The sequence below is a fragment of the Carya illinoinensis genome, chromosome 8, assembly GCF_018687715.1.
Source record: "Carya illinoinensis cultivar Pawnee chromosome 8, C.illinoinensisPawnee_v1, whole genome shotgun sequence".
Lineage (NCBI taxonomy): Eukaryota > Viridiplantae > Streptophyta > Magnoliopsida > Fagales > Juglandaceae > Carya > Carya illinoinensis.
The window spans coordinates 33,411,075-33,429,111 of record NC_056759.1 but is presented as its reverse complement, the minus strand read 5'-3'; the positions used below and the strand labels follow the sequence as shown (position 1 = coordinate 33,429,111).

Genomic DNA, 18,037 nt, shown 5'->3' with positions numbered 1-18,037 from the left:
TGGATATAGTTAATGAAACCTTATTCTCCCAGTAAATGATTTGCTAAGAAATGGTTAGGTCTATGATAATTTTACATGATTAATCCCTTATTGCTATCTTTAATAATTTTTGTTACAGGCTGTTATTGAGGCCAACATCATTCTCCCTCTCGTACATCTTCTCCAAAATGTTGTATTTGACATCAAGAAGGAGGCTGCTTGGGCTATATCAAATGCTACATTTGGAGGATCTCATGAGTTGAGTCAGTAGGCTTTACTCTTACACTGGTTTTTCTTCTATACATTGACCTTTTATCTTGCTTATATATGTGTCTGTGATAGTTCACACTAATAGAGAGATATTTGGGTTGCTGATGCCCTTATTGGTTGGTCCGTTTTATTGACCTTTTATCAACTTTTTCATTTATCTGTTCCCATCTTCCCTCTTTGCTAAACAAAACAAAGTAAGCACCATATTACTTACTCCTCGTTGTGTTGCTTGGCTTTTCTTATGCTTGTTCAAGGTAACATGGTAGAAAAATAGTGAATCTTTTAGAATAAATAATTATTTTCTGGTAGGATAGGTGTCGATTGATCCTGCAATTGTAAAAATCTTTTAGTTACTATTTTCCCTATATAAAGCAATGTAAAGGGCACTGTAAAAAGATATGGAAATAGAGGAATCAAAATAGTCTTTCTCTTTTAAATCTTTTGTCAAACAATTGATATTCATATTAAGCAGTTATCTCAATATAGTATCAAGAGTAGGTTGAAAGACTGTTGTCTTCACAACTTTTTTTTACTATGTTTTTCCATGGCGTCCAATGAGTCATCCCCCATCTCCTCCACACAGAACCCAACACCCATTGTCAATCCTTCCATTCTCGACTATGCAAACCACTTTATCACCATCAAGCTTTCCATAAACAATTATCTTCTATGGAAGGCCCAAATGGTTCCCTTTCTCAAAGGATATCAATTACTTGATCATCTGGATGGCACCTTTACTATGGCTTCCCCTATGATCAACGGTAACCCCAATCCAGAACACACTCAGTGGCTTCTCTTAGATCAACTCATCCTCTCGGCCCTTAACTCTTCCTTATCTGATTAAGTTCTTTCCCAGGTGCTTGACTGCACCACTGCTCAGGAAGTTTGGACAACTTTACAAAGCCTTTTTGCTGTGCAATCTTCCACCCATGTGATGCAAACACAGTATCAATTAGCCACATTAAAGAAAGGATCTGAGTCAATTAACCGAGTATTTCCATAAAGCAAAAATTCTTGTTGCATCTTTAGGAGCTGCCGGTCACCTATTATCTCCTTTAGAGTTCTCTGTGTGTCTCCTTACAGGGCTAGGAATCAACTATGAGTCGTTGGTTACCTCCCTTACCACACGAGTAGACCCACTTTCCCCTTTTCAACTCTATAGTTTTCTCTTAAACCATGAATCTCATTTGGCACATCAACACCAAACACTTCTTAGTGGAAATCCCCTTGCTGCACACGTTACTTCTTACAAACCCCATTCTTCTCTTTCTAATTTTAGTAGAGGTAAAGGTTCTAATAGAGGTTCTTGGGGTGAACGTGGATGAGGTTGTCCCCACTCTAATTTATTTTCTAATCGATCTGAAACTCGCCCATACTATCAAGTTTGTCATAAACCCAGGCACATTGCCCTTTCGTGCTATCACATGTTTAATCATAGCTATTAGGCCTTTTCACCACCTTTACTTTCAGCAAATATCACCTCCATACCATCATTTGCTCCTCCCATAAACTCCTGGTTCCCAGACACTGTTGCCGCCAACCATTTCACTTCTGATTTTAGTAATCTTAATTTAGATGCTTCCTCATACCATGATACTGATCAAGTGAGTATAGGAGATGGTTCCACGATGCCAATCCAGCATACCGATTCTGCCCATCTTCACACAACATCGAGCAAATTCCTTCTGTTTAAGCTTCTACATATTCCATTAATTACAAAAACTTATTATCTGCTCGTCAATTTTGTCATGATAATCTTGTATTTTTTGAGTTTCACTCTAGTTCTTTTTTTTTTTTAGGGATTTACAAACTCGGGAGGTTCTCCTCGAAGGCACCGTTAAAGACAGACTATATGTCTACCTATAGATGCTACGACCTCATTATCCTTTTTGGTCTCACCTCAAGCTTTTATTGGTGAATGCACTTCCTCCTTCCAGTGGCATCAACGACTTGGATACCCTTCTTCAAGAACCATAGCTTTTATTATTTGTCATTTTAAGCTTCCAATTAAAACAAATACACTTGTTTGCCATTGTTCGGCTTGCTCACAAGCCAAGACACATGCATTACCTCATCCAACATCATATCATGTTCTCAACATCTGTTTAATTTATTGTTTCTAGATGTGTGTGGTCCGGCCCCAATGTTATCATCTAATGGTTGTTGGTTTTACCTTTCAATTATTGATGATTGCTCCAAATACATTTGGATGTTTCTGTTTCAATCAACTTGTTTCATCAATCTTTGTTGGCTTTTTACGTTATGTCAATAATTTTTTTTTGTCAAAAATTTTGGTCGTCCAATTAGACTGGAGAGGTGAATTTTGACCACTTAAAAAAAAATTTTGCAATCTAGTAGAATAATTCATCATCTCACATGTCCTACTCGCATGCCCAAAATGGGATAGTTGAGGCCATCGTGGACATATAGTTGAAACCGGTCTTTCCCTCATTGTACAATCATCTATACCTCAACAATACTGGTTTGAAGCTTTTCAAACATTAGTTTTTTTAATAAATAGAATGTCTACCCCAGTTTTGCAAAATAAGTCTAATTTTCAAATTCTTTTTTTAAAAAATCAGGACTATAAATTCCTTCTCACATTTGGCTAAGCTTGTTGGCCCAATTTACGGCCCTACAATCGTCATAAGATGGATTTTTACTGAATACTTTGTGTTTTTATGGGCTACATCCCTGATCATAAAGGCTACAAGTGTCTTCATCTTCCATCGAGCCTGACCTATATTTCTAGGGATGTTATCTTTAATGAAGCACACTTTCCTTTTCAAACTTAGCCCAATCAAATCTCTCAACCTCCCACTACGTTTCTAGCTCAAACCCATACACTTTCAACTAACCCATTTTCGATCACTCACATGCACGGCCAACCCATGTCCTCACCCACTTAGCCTTCAACTAATTCTCTAGCTAAATCTCACATAAATTCCCTTGGTCCATTCTCGATTCCTCACACAAACTCCATTTCTTCTTTTGAACAACTCAGCCCACACACATTTTGTAACGCTTCCAAATTTCGTTTGGGATCGGACGGACATTTGAAGCGTCGATATATGCAACACAAGGTTACCTGCCCCCGTTCATGACATATAAGATGTAATGTTCCTAACATGCATATAACATTATGTAATATTTGCAGCGGATAATTTTTTTCTTTAGCAATACTATACACCAAATTGAAAATATCCTAAATGCTTAAAACATACTTGATACATAAAGACCCATTGAACAACTAAGATCACAACACTAGTCCAAAATGGTTATGATCCAAAAAGTACTAGAGATGCAACTCCATCGTACAAGTAGTAATTTACGTTAACTACTATATTAACATTGACGTCGCACCGTCGTTTAGTCAACTGTGTCTAGTTGATTAGCTCCTGATTCTCCTTCAGGTCCTGTAACAAGATCTAAAATTCGGGAGGAATGGTAGTTGGGACTACCAAAGTGAGATTTGATTACAAATCTCAGTAAGTTAACAAAAAACTTCCACACAAGCTAATGATGCATGGATGACAGTAAAAGCATAAATGCATAATCAATTTCATAAGTAATTAAAGCATAACTTGGCGTACAACATAGCATAATTGACATAACTTAAATTGAAACATGAATTGAACTTGACTTGACATGAATTGATCTGAAACTTGACTTAGCATGAACTTGCTCTGAAACTTGAATTAACATGAACATGATATGAAACTTAACTTATCATGAACTTGTTCTGAAACTTGACTTAACATGAACGTGATATGAAACTTGATTTATCATGAACTGGTTCTAAGACTTGACTTAACAAGAAAAATACATACTCCATAGTTGTTGTGGCCGCATGTATTTTACGTGTAAATACATATTCCACAGTTGTTGTGGCCCCATGTATTCTACACAAACTTGACTTAACATGAAAAATACATACTCCACAGTTGTTGTGGCCTCATATATTTTACGTGTAAATACATACTCCACAGTTGTTGTGGCCCCATGTATTCTACACATCATAATGCAGTTAAATACATACTCCACAGTTGTTGTGGCCCCATGTATTCTACACATCACAATGCAGTTAAATATATATTCCACAGTTGTTGTGGCTCCATATATTCTACGCGTCACAATGCAGTTAAATACATACTCCACAATTGTTGTGGCCCCATGTATTCTACGTGTTACAATTGCTGTGTCTCACGTAGTGTATGCATCACAATTGCTGTGACCCCATACTTCATGTGCCACAGTTGTTGTAGACCTCACAAAACTGAATGTAACTTGACTACGCCCAAAGAATAACGCGGTAGTTGTAGCACAACTTTGGGGTGTCGATTCCACAGGGAGACAAATTAAAAGAATAGTAAGAGGAACAAAGAAACTAAAGAAAAAATATTAAATAAGTAATAGAGAACAAAGATTAATTTTAAATGTAAATTCAAGTGAAGTAAAGTGATTAACAGAAAAAGTACTCAAATTTGACAAACAGTAGAGCGTCGGGAATCCCTTGCACAAATCTGGTATTTTAATTATTCTTAATTCATTGGATAACTCAATTAGGAACTCAATTCCCGCAATTTCCAATCGGAATGTATAGATTTATAAACCAGACTTAAATCAAATGAAACCCTTTGAAAAAACATTCACCACTTTTAAAAAACGTGAATTACTACCCCTATTGATAAAATCCAATGACGATAATATACTCAGAAAGCGATATTGCAGCAAAAAATTAAATCAATATAGATAAATAATTGATCCAAACATAATCAAAGAACTAATCCATTCAATAGAAAAAGCATGACTGAATTCATAAACACAATAAATTCTATGATTATTCGGAGAAGAAAACATCAACGATGAATTAAGAATGATAAAACAAAAGAGTTTTAGCAATTGAAAATCAAATACATGAATTAACAATAAATTAGAAATACCATCTAATGTGCAAGTTCATCCCTAACCCTACTTGAGAATTTAGTTACCCATAAATATAATGGACAACAAAAATCTCCAGAAAAAACTGAAGCGAACGGTGGCCATGGAATTGATTTTCTCCTCTATTCAGATTTGGCTCTTGTGCCTCTTCCTCCCCTCCATTTCGTGCTAATGATATGCTTATATAGGGTAAGAAAGAAACCCTAATGTCCTCTTGATTTCCGCATAAAAAAATCGCTTAAATTTTAGGACTTATCTTGGCAGCCACGTATGGCTTTCAGGAGTTTGAATTTGGAAATCTTTATTAGAGACAAAGTTATAGCCCTTTAAGATAGCTTTCCAATGCATCAAGAATCGCATCAATCCGATATATGAGTAAAAGGATACAGTCAAAAGACTAAAATATATCCAAACTGTCTCCTAGCGAATTTCGGACTTGGACTTCTTGTGGTTTCATTTTATGATTTTTTTCTTTTTCTTTTCTTCCAAATTGCTCTCAAACCCCATGAATGTCCTCATTTGAATTTGACTGGGCTTGACTTGATCTTTTATAAACTTAAAAATTAGACATAAAAAAACTGCTTAGGAGTATCCCAACGTAAATAGAAATTCAATTTAAGAATACACATTAATTTCTATGATTTCTATTCACATTTTAGCATTTTAGTCCAATAATAGGGTATATAGAGTGCACTTTCACACACTCATCACACCCCCAACTTACTCCTTGCTAGTCCCTAACAATTTTCATGTCAAAACAACGAAAGAGACCAAAGAAAATCACACATAAAGGCCATCAAGTCACACTTTCCAGATTCACATATCAAAACAATCTAAGGAATCCAATAACCCATTAAGATCAATCCACCTATAGCAATCCACAGAGTGTGTGTGTGTTCTCCAAGCCATAACCATCGTACCACTAACCTTGACACATGCAACATCAAGAACATCTTAAGCAAAAGGTTCAACTCCATAACTTACGGGTATAATAGTGTTTCGTGTAAGGGCTCTCTCTATGGATTTGACAAGGGGTGTATATACACTCTCATGGAAAATTAGGCAATTATGTACAAGTAACAAGCAAACATTGATCTTATGATAGGAACACTAACAAATGAGACTTCCATCAATCTTTCCAATAGCTTATTTAGGATCATAATGGTCAACACAAAAGGTTGTAATGTGGCTTGGTTTTGGGGTTATATGAAAAAAAAGGATGAAAGGGATTCAAGAACTTCTAAGTATATACAAATAGAATTTTATTAAATATCTCAATAGACTACACTTCTCACTTAATATACTCTCCAACTTTTCAGATCATCAAATAATAATGCTTTTCCTTCTTCTTCCTTTTTTTTTTTTAACAATTTGATGGACAAACACATGCCACTTTTGTATTCTTTCCATCTATACCAACTTCTTTTTTTTTTTTTTGAATCTCACTCAATTGAACACTTGTAACTTGTACTCCTCTCTTTTTTTCCGTCGTCTTATTCTTCTCTTTTTTTTTAATTGAAAATGATAAAATTAAAGAAAGAAAATACAAATTCCACACCTAGTATACACTTGGAAGTAAAAAGGGTAAGAAAATCTGTGTATAAGTTATACTCCAATGTGGAGAGGCATGGACGATATGGGCATATGAAAAGAAAAAGCTACAAGTATTTTATTGGCTCAAAGTTGACTACTAGGGGTCTATGATAGAAAGGATAGCTTGAAAGGCTCAAACGTTAATCCTAAGTTGACCTTCGTCATATCCCAAATATATCCACCATTGTACCGCAAACCATGTAATGATATTCTCAAAAGAAGTGCCCAATTCAACAGATCAATGAACTCTTATCACAATTTACTGCATTTGTATGCTCTCAATCCTCTCCAAACTCACATGAAAACTTAAGCAAAAGAGTTCTCTAGCTACATGTGTCAAACCACCATCTTACCACAAAACTTGGATAAGTGCATTAAGGAATCTGTGAATGTTTCAGCAAAAAATGATCTGGTGGTTTTGGTGAATTCACGAAAATGGCTATGAATGAGAATGAGTACACATGTGAAAATGATGCACGTGTGATGCAAATTAAAAAAAAATTGACACATGAAAATATGCCACAGAGTTCCAACAAGCATTTTAAAAACTGAATTTGCACCACCACCCCCTAACTTAAATGAAATATTGTCCTCAATGTTTAAGAATCAAAATTGAATGGGGAGTAACTGAAAATGGTATAATACACCTGATGAGTGACGTGGGTAGCTCCCTAAACACCAAAGATGGTAATCTGAAATGACGAAATGAAACTATCTTGCAATCAAAAACAAAGAAAACAACAGCAAACAAAAAGGAAAAGAAAGAAAATAAGAAAAAATAAAAACAAAACATAGCAAAACAAAATAAATAAAGAAACACATACCTTGGTGGTGTGGTCAAGGTTGATAGACTGGATCCACAAGTGGAATGTCTTCCACTTCCGGAACTTGCCTATCAATTAATATTTTAAGGCGTGAACCATTTACTTTAAAGATCCGACCATCCTTAGGATCTTCTATTTCTACCGCCCCATTTACAAAAACATTTTTCACTAGAAATGGGTCAGTCCACTTAAACCGAAGTTTTCCTTTGTGCTTGTGAGATCCAAAATCATATAAGCATATTCGGTCATTAGGTTTAAACCTCTTCCTAAGAATATTTTTATCATGAAACACTTTCATTTTAACCTTATAGACTTTAGACTTAGGCAAAGATTTCAATTTAACTCTTGGTGCTTTCATACTTACAGGAATCTATTTTCCACATTTCTTAGGCAACTCCTCAAATTTCTGTTGCCAAACCTGTGTGCCATAATCCTGAGTTTCATAAAAAACAGCACAAATATCAATAACATCAGATGAATCACTAACAGATGTATTAAACTCAGAATTCACAAAGGAATATTCAAGGGGATCAAAATCATGAGTTGTGTGAACTCCCTTGTCTATGAGTGCATCAATCATATATGTTTGGTGGCACTCGTCATCTGTTGGCTGCTTCTCAATATGGAAAATGTTGACCTCCATGGTCATGTTTCCAAAAGATAACTTCATCAACCCATTCTTGCAATTTATAAGTGCATTAGCCGTAGGAAGGAAAGGTCTACCTAATATGAGAGGAACTTTAGAGTTAGACTCAATAACTGATTGAGTGTCCAAAATTAAGAAATCAACAGGATAATAAAACTTGTCAATTTGGATCAAAACATCCTCAACTATCCCTCTCGGTTTCTTAACTGAACGATCAGCCAACTGAAGCACGACAGAAGTAAGCTTAATTTCACTCAAACCAAGCCGCAAATAAATGGAATAAGGCATCAAATTAATACTAGCTCCTAGATCTAGCAAGGCTTGCCCAAACTCATGATTTCCAATATTACATGCAATGGTTGGACAACCAGGATCCTTATACTTAGGAGGAATTCGCTGCTCAATTAGAGTACTAACTTGCTCTGTCAGAAATGCTGTCTTCTTAATATGGTGCTTCCTCTTAACTGTACACAAATCTTTAAGAACTTTTGTATAAGTGGGAACTTGTTTAATAACATGCAAAAGAGGAAGGTTAATCTTTACCTGCCTGAGGTTCTCCAAGATTTCATTACTAGGATCTAAAGTTCGCATACCAGATTTTAAAGCTTGAGGAAATGGTACCTTAACTGGACTCTTGATTACCTCGGCATCCTTGGGGAACTCGGTGCTATCATTGCTTGGTTCCTGCTTATCAGTTGTTGGAATGTGTAAGGACTTACCACTTCTTGTTATAATGACATTGACTTCTTTTAATTTTTTTTTTTTGTACCATATGCTGACCTTGGGGTGCGGATTGAGCTTAAGAAGGAAACTTGCCACGCTCATTCACACTCAAGGAGTTCATTATCTTGGATATATGACTCTTTATCTCTTTGTTTTCTTCAACAACCTGCATAATCAAAGATTCAAACTTTTGATTAGTTTTACTCTGTGTCTCAATAAAAGCATGCAAAGTGTCTTCTAAAGGACTCCTAGAAGATGAAGGTGCATGATATGGTGCAGGATATGATCTAGGGGGTTGTGCAGACGGCTGGTTTTCAGACTTCCAGCTAAAATTGGGGTGATTACGCCACCCAGGATTGTAGGTATCAGAGAAAGGTGCAACAGGCTTCATGTACATACCTAAGGCATTACATTGTTCCTCATACATCCCTCTCATCTCAGCAAATGTGGGACACTCTTGGGTAAGATGATCTACCCCGCGACACACAAAACATGGTCTAAAAGACTCTGCATGATTAGCCACGTGTATTGGCTTTAAGTCTTTATTCTTCAACATCTCTAGCTCCCTAGTGAGCATCTCAACCTTAGCCTTTAGGTTATCTTCTTCCCTGAGATGGTAAATTCCACCACCATTTAGGTTTCCTGCAGGTCGTGACCTATTTGTGCTCTCAGTAGCACTAGGTCCAGTCCAAATGTGAGCTTTTTCAGCAAGCTCATTGAGGTATTCTATGACCTCATCAGGATCTTTCTGTAAGAACTCACCATTACACATCATCTCCACAAATTGACGCTCTCTACGTGTAAGTTCCTCATAAAAATAGCTCACTAAGCGCCAATTCTCATACCCATGGTGAGGACACATACTCAATAGCTCATTAAATCTCTCCCAAGACTGATATAAAGTCTCACTGTCCTTTTGTACAAAGGTGGAGATTTGCCTTTTTAAAGCATTGGTCTTATGTTGGGAAAAATATTTATTAAAGAAGACCTGAGTCATCTCATTCCATGACCCAATAGATCGTGGTTTCAATGAGTATAGCCAACTCTTAACTCTATCTTTCAAAGAGAAAGGAAAGAACTTAAGTCTCACAATGTCATCAGTTGCATTTTGACTATGAAAAGTCGCAACTACTTCCTCAAACTCCCTAATGTGCACATATGGATTTTCATTTTCCAAGCCATAAAAGTAGGGAGTAATTGTATCATCCCTGTTTTAAAATCCAATTGGCGAGTATTAGTTGGAAACATGATGCATGATGGTGTGGCTGTGCGTGTAGGGTGGAGGTAATCCTGAAGGGTCCTAGTGGGTTGATTTTCGTGTTCACTCATTTTCTCAGAATTAGAAGAATTATCAAACAAATTATCAGAAAAATTAAACTCTGACTCTAATACAGGTCTACAAGCAAACCGACCCAAGGCGTCTCTATACCTGTGCATGCAAGGTAGAGAAAAACCCAACACTAAAAAAAACTACAAAAAGAAAAAGAAAATAAAAAAAAAGATGCAGCAAGCTAAAATAGGGAACGAAGTTACCACCTTTACAAACTGTTGAAAAGACAAACTGTTGAAAAGACAAACTATCTCACAATTCTTCTACCGTCTCCCCGGCAACGGAGCCAAAATTTGATTACGCCCAAAGAATAACGCGGTAGTTGTAGCACAGTTTTGGGGTATCGATTCCACAGGGAGACAAATTAAAAGAATAGCAAGAGCAACAAAGAAACTAAAGAAAAAATATTAAATAAGTAATAGAGAATAAAGATTAATTTTAAATGTAAATTCAAGTGAAGCAAAGTGAATAACAGAAAAAGTACTCAAATTTGACAAACAGTAGAGTGTCGGGAATCCCTTGCACAAATCTGATATTTTAATTATTCTTAATTCATTGGATAACTCAATTAGGAACTCAATTCCCGCAATTCCCAATCGGAAAGTATAGATTTATAAACCAGACTTAAATCAAATGAAACCCTTTGAAAAAATATTCACCACTTTTAAAAAATGTGAATTACTACCCTTATTGATAAAATCCAATGACGACAATATATTCAGGACGTGATATTGCAGCAAAAAACTAAATCAATATAGATAAATAATTGATCCAAACATAATCAAAGAACTAATCCATTCAATAGAAAAAGTATGACTGATTCCATAAACACAATAAATTCTATGATTATTCGGAGAAGAAAACATCAACGATGAATTGAGAATGATAAAACAAAAGAGTTTTAACAATTGAAAATCAAGTACATGAATTAACAATAAATTAGGAATACCATCTAATGTGCAAGTTCATCCCTAACCCTACTTGAGAATTTAGTTACCCATAAATATAATGGACAACAAAAATCTCCAGAGAAAACTAAAGCGAACGGTGGCCATGGAAGTGATTTTTTCCTCTCTTCAGATCTGCCTCTTGTGCCTCTTCCTCCCCTCCATTTCGTGCTAATGATATGCTTATATAGGGTAAGAAAGAAATCCTAATGTCCTCTTGATTTCCGCATAAAAAAATCGCCTAAATTTTAGGACTTATCTTGGCAGCCACGTACGGCCTTCAGGAGTTTGAATTTGGAAATCCTTATTACAGACAAAGTTATAGCCCTTTAAGATATCTTTCCAATGCATCAAGAATCGCATTAATACGATATATGAGTAAAAAGATACAGTTAAAAGACTAAAAGATGTCCAAACTGTCTCCTAACGAATTTCGGACTTGGACTTCTTGTGGTTCCATTTTGTGATTTTTTTTCTTTTTCTTTTCTTCCAAATTGCTCTCAAACCCCATGAATGTCCTCCTTTGAATTTGACTGGGCTTGACTTGCTCTTTTATAAACTCTGAAATTAGACATAAAAAAACTGCTTAGGAGTATCCCAACGTAAATAGAAATTCTATTTAAGAATACATATTAATTCATATGATTTCTATTCACATTTTAGCATTTTAGTCCAATAATAGGGTATATAGAGTGCACTTTCGCACACTAATCATAACTCAAGATGAAACGTGACTAGAATACGAAAGGACTGAAGCCCTAACATAACATAACGTGACTTGAACATAACTTGAAATACATGACCAACTTGAGATAGAAACATTTTGTAACATGACATAACATATAATAGACAACATATTTAACATGACATACTTACAACAGTGAATATTACATGACTTGACATATATGTAATAGATGACATACTTAGCATGACGTACTTGTAAGGTACAGTAATACATGACAGAATATATTATGTAATAGATAAAAATTGATGACAGAATAAATTCTATATAATAGACAATTACGTGATAACTTGGCATGGCATGACATATATGATAACATACATACATACACTGTAGTTCCTTTACTTAGCACACATACACAGTAGACTGCTAGTAAGTTAAAAGCTAACTTACCTCAATCTCCGCGTTTCTTATAAAACTTTAAGCGCGATTACGAGGAACTGTAATTAGTGATTCTAAAAGTTAGCACTAAATCACTAATAAATTGAAATATGAAAAATACTAAGTTAAAAAGTAAAATTTCTATTTTACTCTCTGCATGTAGGAAAATGACCATTTTACCCATAACTTAAGGATTTTGCATATTAACTCCAAAAGTCACCAAAATTTACATGCTTCATATAAATTTTATCCTCAATTCAAATATAAATTTAGAAAAATTTAAAACTAATCACAACTATTAAAACTCCATAGAGCCGAAATTCCCATATGCTATTTCTATTGATTTTTGTTTCCAACTTGTTTTGATCAACCTTTTGATCTATGACTTATAAATATGTGATTTTCAAACCAAACCATCACATGGTTTAAAAAGATATTCTAAAACATATATAAGCTTCTAATTCAAGATCATATGGTTAAAAATTAACCAAAACATAAATTTAGCCAAGAACATCCACACTTTGGCTTATCTGAATATCTCTTTGCATAAAATATCATATCTTTGAAACTAACATAAAATATCTTTAAAATAATAATATAACATGTATATAAGATGATTATGATCTTCCAATAAAATTATCAAAATCATTGGAATAGGTTTAGACCACCAAAGAGTTAAATTTTCTCAAAACAGAAACTGTTTTTCCTCATCCAGTTTCTAAGTTTCTAAATCTAAGAAAATATTTCATCAAAACCTTTAATCATTCAAAAATCCTTAATCAATAGTCATATATACATGTTAACAATACTCCATAAAAATTTCAGACCAATATCTATCCATTAGCTTGGTCAAAAACTCCAAACTATAACATATTCTCCAGTTTATCTCCCAGAATGACATTTCTATAGTTTACATAATATTTGACTAATCAAATGATTTTCAAATGGGATAAATAAGATATCCACATAAATTAGACTAAAAAAGAAACAACTTATATGAAAGAGACTTTATGATAAAATACTTACAAAAACTTTGAAATGGGCGTGCAAAAGAACTCCTAAAAACTGTTCGAGAGAGAGTGTTTGATATTCTTTTAATGGAAAGTGTAAATGAAGATAATTTCGTGGGGAGGGGTGGCTGGAGATACTTATGGATGAGATATGGAAGAGATGAGGCTGAAGTGAGAGTTAAGTGTAGGACTCTCTTACCCGAAATGAGAGTTAAGTGTGTGACTCTTTTACCCAAAGTGAGAGTTAAGTGTGGGACTCTCTTACCCAATAATATCCACGAAATTAGCTTAAAATATTTTTATCTAATAATATCCACAAAAATTAGTTTAAAATATTTTTATCCAATAATATCTACAAAAATTAGCTCAAGATATTTTTATCTAATAATATCTACAGTTTTGAACAGATGTTTCGTCTGAAAATATGAAAAAATGTTATTGCGCCATAAGACCTTAAATAACCCTCCGAGTCTAACGGCACAAACCATAATACATTTTGACACTTCTAACTATCTCCAATAATTAAAAACACACTTCGGATACCATAGTAAATAATAACACTAACTATGTAGTTAGACTAAAACCTATACGATTAATGGATTCGTGAAAACTTATGGGGTCTTCACGAGGTTCTTAAAGCTAGTAGAAATTTCACAATTAAATTTCTAGCGGGCTGTTACACATTTTCCCAAATCACACCGATACCTTGACTTCGTCTTCCCCATCATTCCAAACTCTTCCAAATAGTTCCTCCTAGCCACTTCCTTTGAAAAATGCAACGTCGAGCTCTATTGCTTCTCAGCATCCCAATCTCCATTCCATGATCACCTGTTCAAAGATAAACATTATATGCCCTCTTAATCGCACTGATGGAGCTGTTTTTTGGCCTAAACAAAACAAACCCTCGCTTTCACTCACTTCCACAGTTAGCACACAAATTCCTGAAGAATCCATGAATTACATAGAAGCTTTTAAATACCCAGAATGGTAAGAAGCCATGAACCTTGAATTTCATGCACTCCTGCACAATCAAACATGGGACTTGGTTCCCCTATCACTCTCATTCAATGTTTTAGGTCCTAAATGGATTCTTAAAACTAAAAGAAAGGCTGATGGCACACTAGAAAGACGTAAAGCACGTTTAGTGGCAAAACCCACTACCATTCGCATTCTCTTATCCCTTGCTGTCACTCATAACTGGTCATTGCAGTAATTAGATATACAGAATGTGTTTTTACATGATAAATTGGAAGAGACATTGTATATGCACCAACCTCCTGGGTTTGTACATCCTGATTTCCCTCTCATGCGTGTAAGTTAAGGAAATCCATTTATGGTCTAAAACAAGCCCCTCGCCCTTGGTTTTCCAAACTGAGCACAAAGCTTTTGTCTCTAGGCTTTCAGGAATCAAAATCTGATACCTCATTGTTTATTTTTCGCACTGTCACTCATATGCTTTTTGTTCTCATATATGTGGATGACATTATTGTCACAAGGTCCAGTTCTAAATTGATTTCAGATTTTATATCCACTCTTGGCATGTCATTTCCTATTAAGGACTTTCTAGGCATCCAAATTTTCATAAATCATCAAGGTCTATACTTATGCCAATCAAAGTATATTTCTGAATTGCTTCATTGTACCAACATGCATAATGCCAAACCTGTCTCCACTCCAATATATTCATCTCTTAAACTAACAACATTTGACGGAACCACATTTGAAAATCCTCACTTGTATAGGAGTGTCGTTGGTAGTTTGCAATACTTGGCCTTTACCCATCCTGACATATTCTTTGCTATTAAGAAAGTGTGTCAATACATGCATAATCCTAAAATTCATTATTGATAAGCTGTCAAAAGAATCCTTAGATACCTTAAGCTCACTTCTAATTTTGGCATTCATTTTTCTAAATTCTGCAAACTTTCTTTCAGCCTTTTGGGATGTGGATTGGGCGGGATGCCCTAATGATAGAAGATCAACTGGTGAACTTTGTGTATTTTTTGGTTCTCATCTTGTATCTTAGGGTTCTAAAAAGCAACCGATGATTGCTTGGTCATCTACTGAAGCCGAGTGCAAGGTAGTAGCAAATACTACCTGTGAAGTTCTATGGATCTAGTCACTTTTGATGGGACTTTGGATTTATTTAAAAGATCCACCAACTTTGTGGTGTGACAGCTTTGGTGCTACCTACCTCTTGATCAATTTAGCTTTACACACACGCACCAAACATATGGAACTAGTTACTACTTTGTAAGGGATAGAGTTGCTGCAAAGATCCTCAATGTCACATTTGTGTCAACCAAAGAACAAATAGCACACATTCTGACAAAGCCATTGTCAACAGCTCGGTTTCACTTACTCCAATCAAACATCACCATCTCTCTAGTGCTGCTTCCATCGAGTGGGGCTGTTAAGGAAGAAAACAAATCAAGTACACAAGCAGTCACATAAGGAGAAGAGGGCAACAACTCATGCAAAATCGAAAGCATTATTTAGTCGAATGTACACACTGCAGAGGCAAGGAAATCATAGTAGAAGAATAGTGAATCTTCTAGAATAAATAATTCTTTCCTAGTAGGACTATGTCGATTGATCCTGCAGTTGTGAAAATCTATTAGTTACTATTTTCTCTATATAAAGCAATGTATAGGGTACTGTAAAAAGATATGGAAATAGAGGAATGAAAATAGTCTCTCTTTTACACCTTCTGTCAAATATCTTATCTCAATAGAAGAACATCTTTTGTTGGTTTTACGTTTTGACATGAGGGACTCATATATTTAAAATGCATAATTTTCATTTTATTTTATGCACAGACAAAGCCTTGCACTTGCATGCATGGTCTATGCAACATATCATTTTCCATAAAATATTATTGAATGAGAAAAGTCTTGCACTAAGATAGAATGAGAACCTTTTAATGTAGTACTTGAAGGTTATGCAGCCCTAACAAATTCTAATTTGTGAGGGTATAGACTAGTCTAATTTTAACGAATGGTGAGTTAAACTGGTTTGGTTAATGTTGTTTGGAATATAAGTCGAGTTTGAGTTTATTATTGAGTTATGTTTTGTGTTTATAAATAATTTATTAATTTTTAAAAGAATTTAAACTTGTTTACGAGTCATTTAATTTTATAAAATTAAACTATTTATTTCATATTGTATAAACTTTACCTATAAATCTTGACATACAAAGATGAGGATTTGTGAATCTATTTAATAGTTTATATATATATATATATCATTGAAGCATATTCAACACTTATTGTATTATGAACGCTATTTTTTCATCTTCTTAGACATTTAGGATATTGTTGCTATAATGCTTAAAATATAATTATAAAAGATTATAAATACAAAATTATTTAAATTTATGTGAATTATAAGATTTAATAATCGATCATAATTTTATGTTTACTATCGGTTCATTTTATAAATGATTTGAGTTGACATCTAGTTTGACTAAGTTGAAGTTAAAAAAAAAAATACTTTAACTAAGCTGATTTTAAACAATTTGTTGAGTCAATTCTTCTACACACAGTCGTGTAATATAGTTGTCGTGCAGTCGGTCATGCCACGTCAGCTGATTTAAAAAAAATGAAAGAAAGAAGACGAAGAAATGCAAGAAGATGAAATACGGGTTTGGCTTCTTCTCCAAGCTTCAGGAAATGGCGATTGTGGTCGAAGCTGCAATTGCATTTGTGTGGTCTGAGCTTTGGTTTGTTCACCATTGGTTGCTAGTCGTCTTCTTCATGCAACTGGTTCACATTGTAGCTTGAAGTGGAAAAACTTGATCTTTGCATCGTGGTTTTCGGTATCGTCGTTTGTATTAAAAACTGGTTAGAGCTTCGTCTGGGTCTTCTTCTTCTTTGTGTGAGTGTTCTTCGTGTGGGTCTCTAGCATGTGGGTTTATATTAATGGAGAAAAGATTTGTACGCCTACCATTTTTGCTAAAACTCTACCCCTTTTTTTTTTTTTTTTAAATTTCTTAGGATCTTTGCATCGCAATCTCAGTTTACTAAGTTTGCAGTCCGATAGCAGCTCCTATGAACTCTTCCTTGCTTTTGCTCGTACTGGTTGCCTCCTTCCTCTTCTTTATGACTGAAGCTCTGTTTGAACCTCTATTCACCCCACCGAAAGAGAGCCTATGAGCTTTGGACAGAGAGAAGAAAGTAACCTTCTCTAGAGGTAAATGCTTTGCAATGCCAGTTGTGGTTTTGAAGGAAAATTAAATTTTCTAGTCTCCTAGGTCCAAATCCAACCGAGCTAAGTCCAAATTTCATTCCCTCAATGCCATATTCCCTGTTATTTTGGTGAATAAAATGAAGGCTAAATCCAACCGTTTGCCCACAACATTTTTTGGTGTGGGACTAACGAGAAATGGCACTCATTAACTGATGAAATTTTTATTTGGTGATTTTATTTTTTGAACCATTTTTATGGAAGAAACTATTGATAAATATTAATTTTCACGAGCAGTTTGGTAAATGATTCATTAAATTATATTCGAATGCAAACTTTGTTTGGATTTATTTTTTCCTATTAGGTGAATCACAATTTGGTCTAATCTTTGTATATATGACTATTTGTTTACCTTATAATTGAGTATCAGGGAGAATGCAAACTAGTTAAAATAGACATCAAT

The 18,037-nt window shown here is 34.7% G+C and overlaps 1 non-coding gene across 1 annotated transcript; it reads left to right on the top strand.

Annotated features, from left to right (window-relative positions):
• Window positions 1–9,821: 9,821 nt before the first annotated feature.
• On the top strand, window positions 9,822–9,929 carry LOC122274842. Its single transcript, XR_006228384.1, has one exon. It is a non-coding gene; the product is annotated as a small nucleolar RNA R71 (small nucleolar RNA).
• The last annotated feature ends 8,108 nt before the right edge of the window (window positions 9,930–18,037 follow it).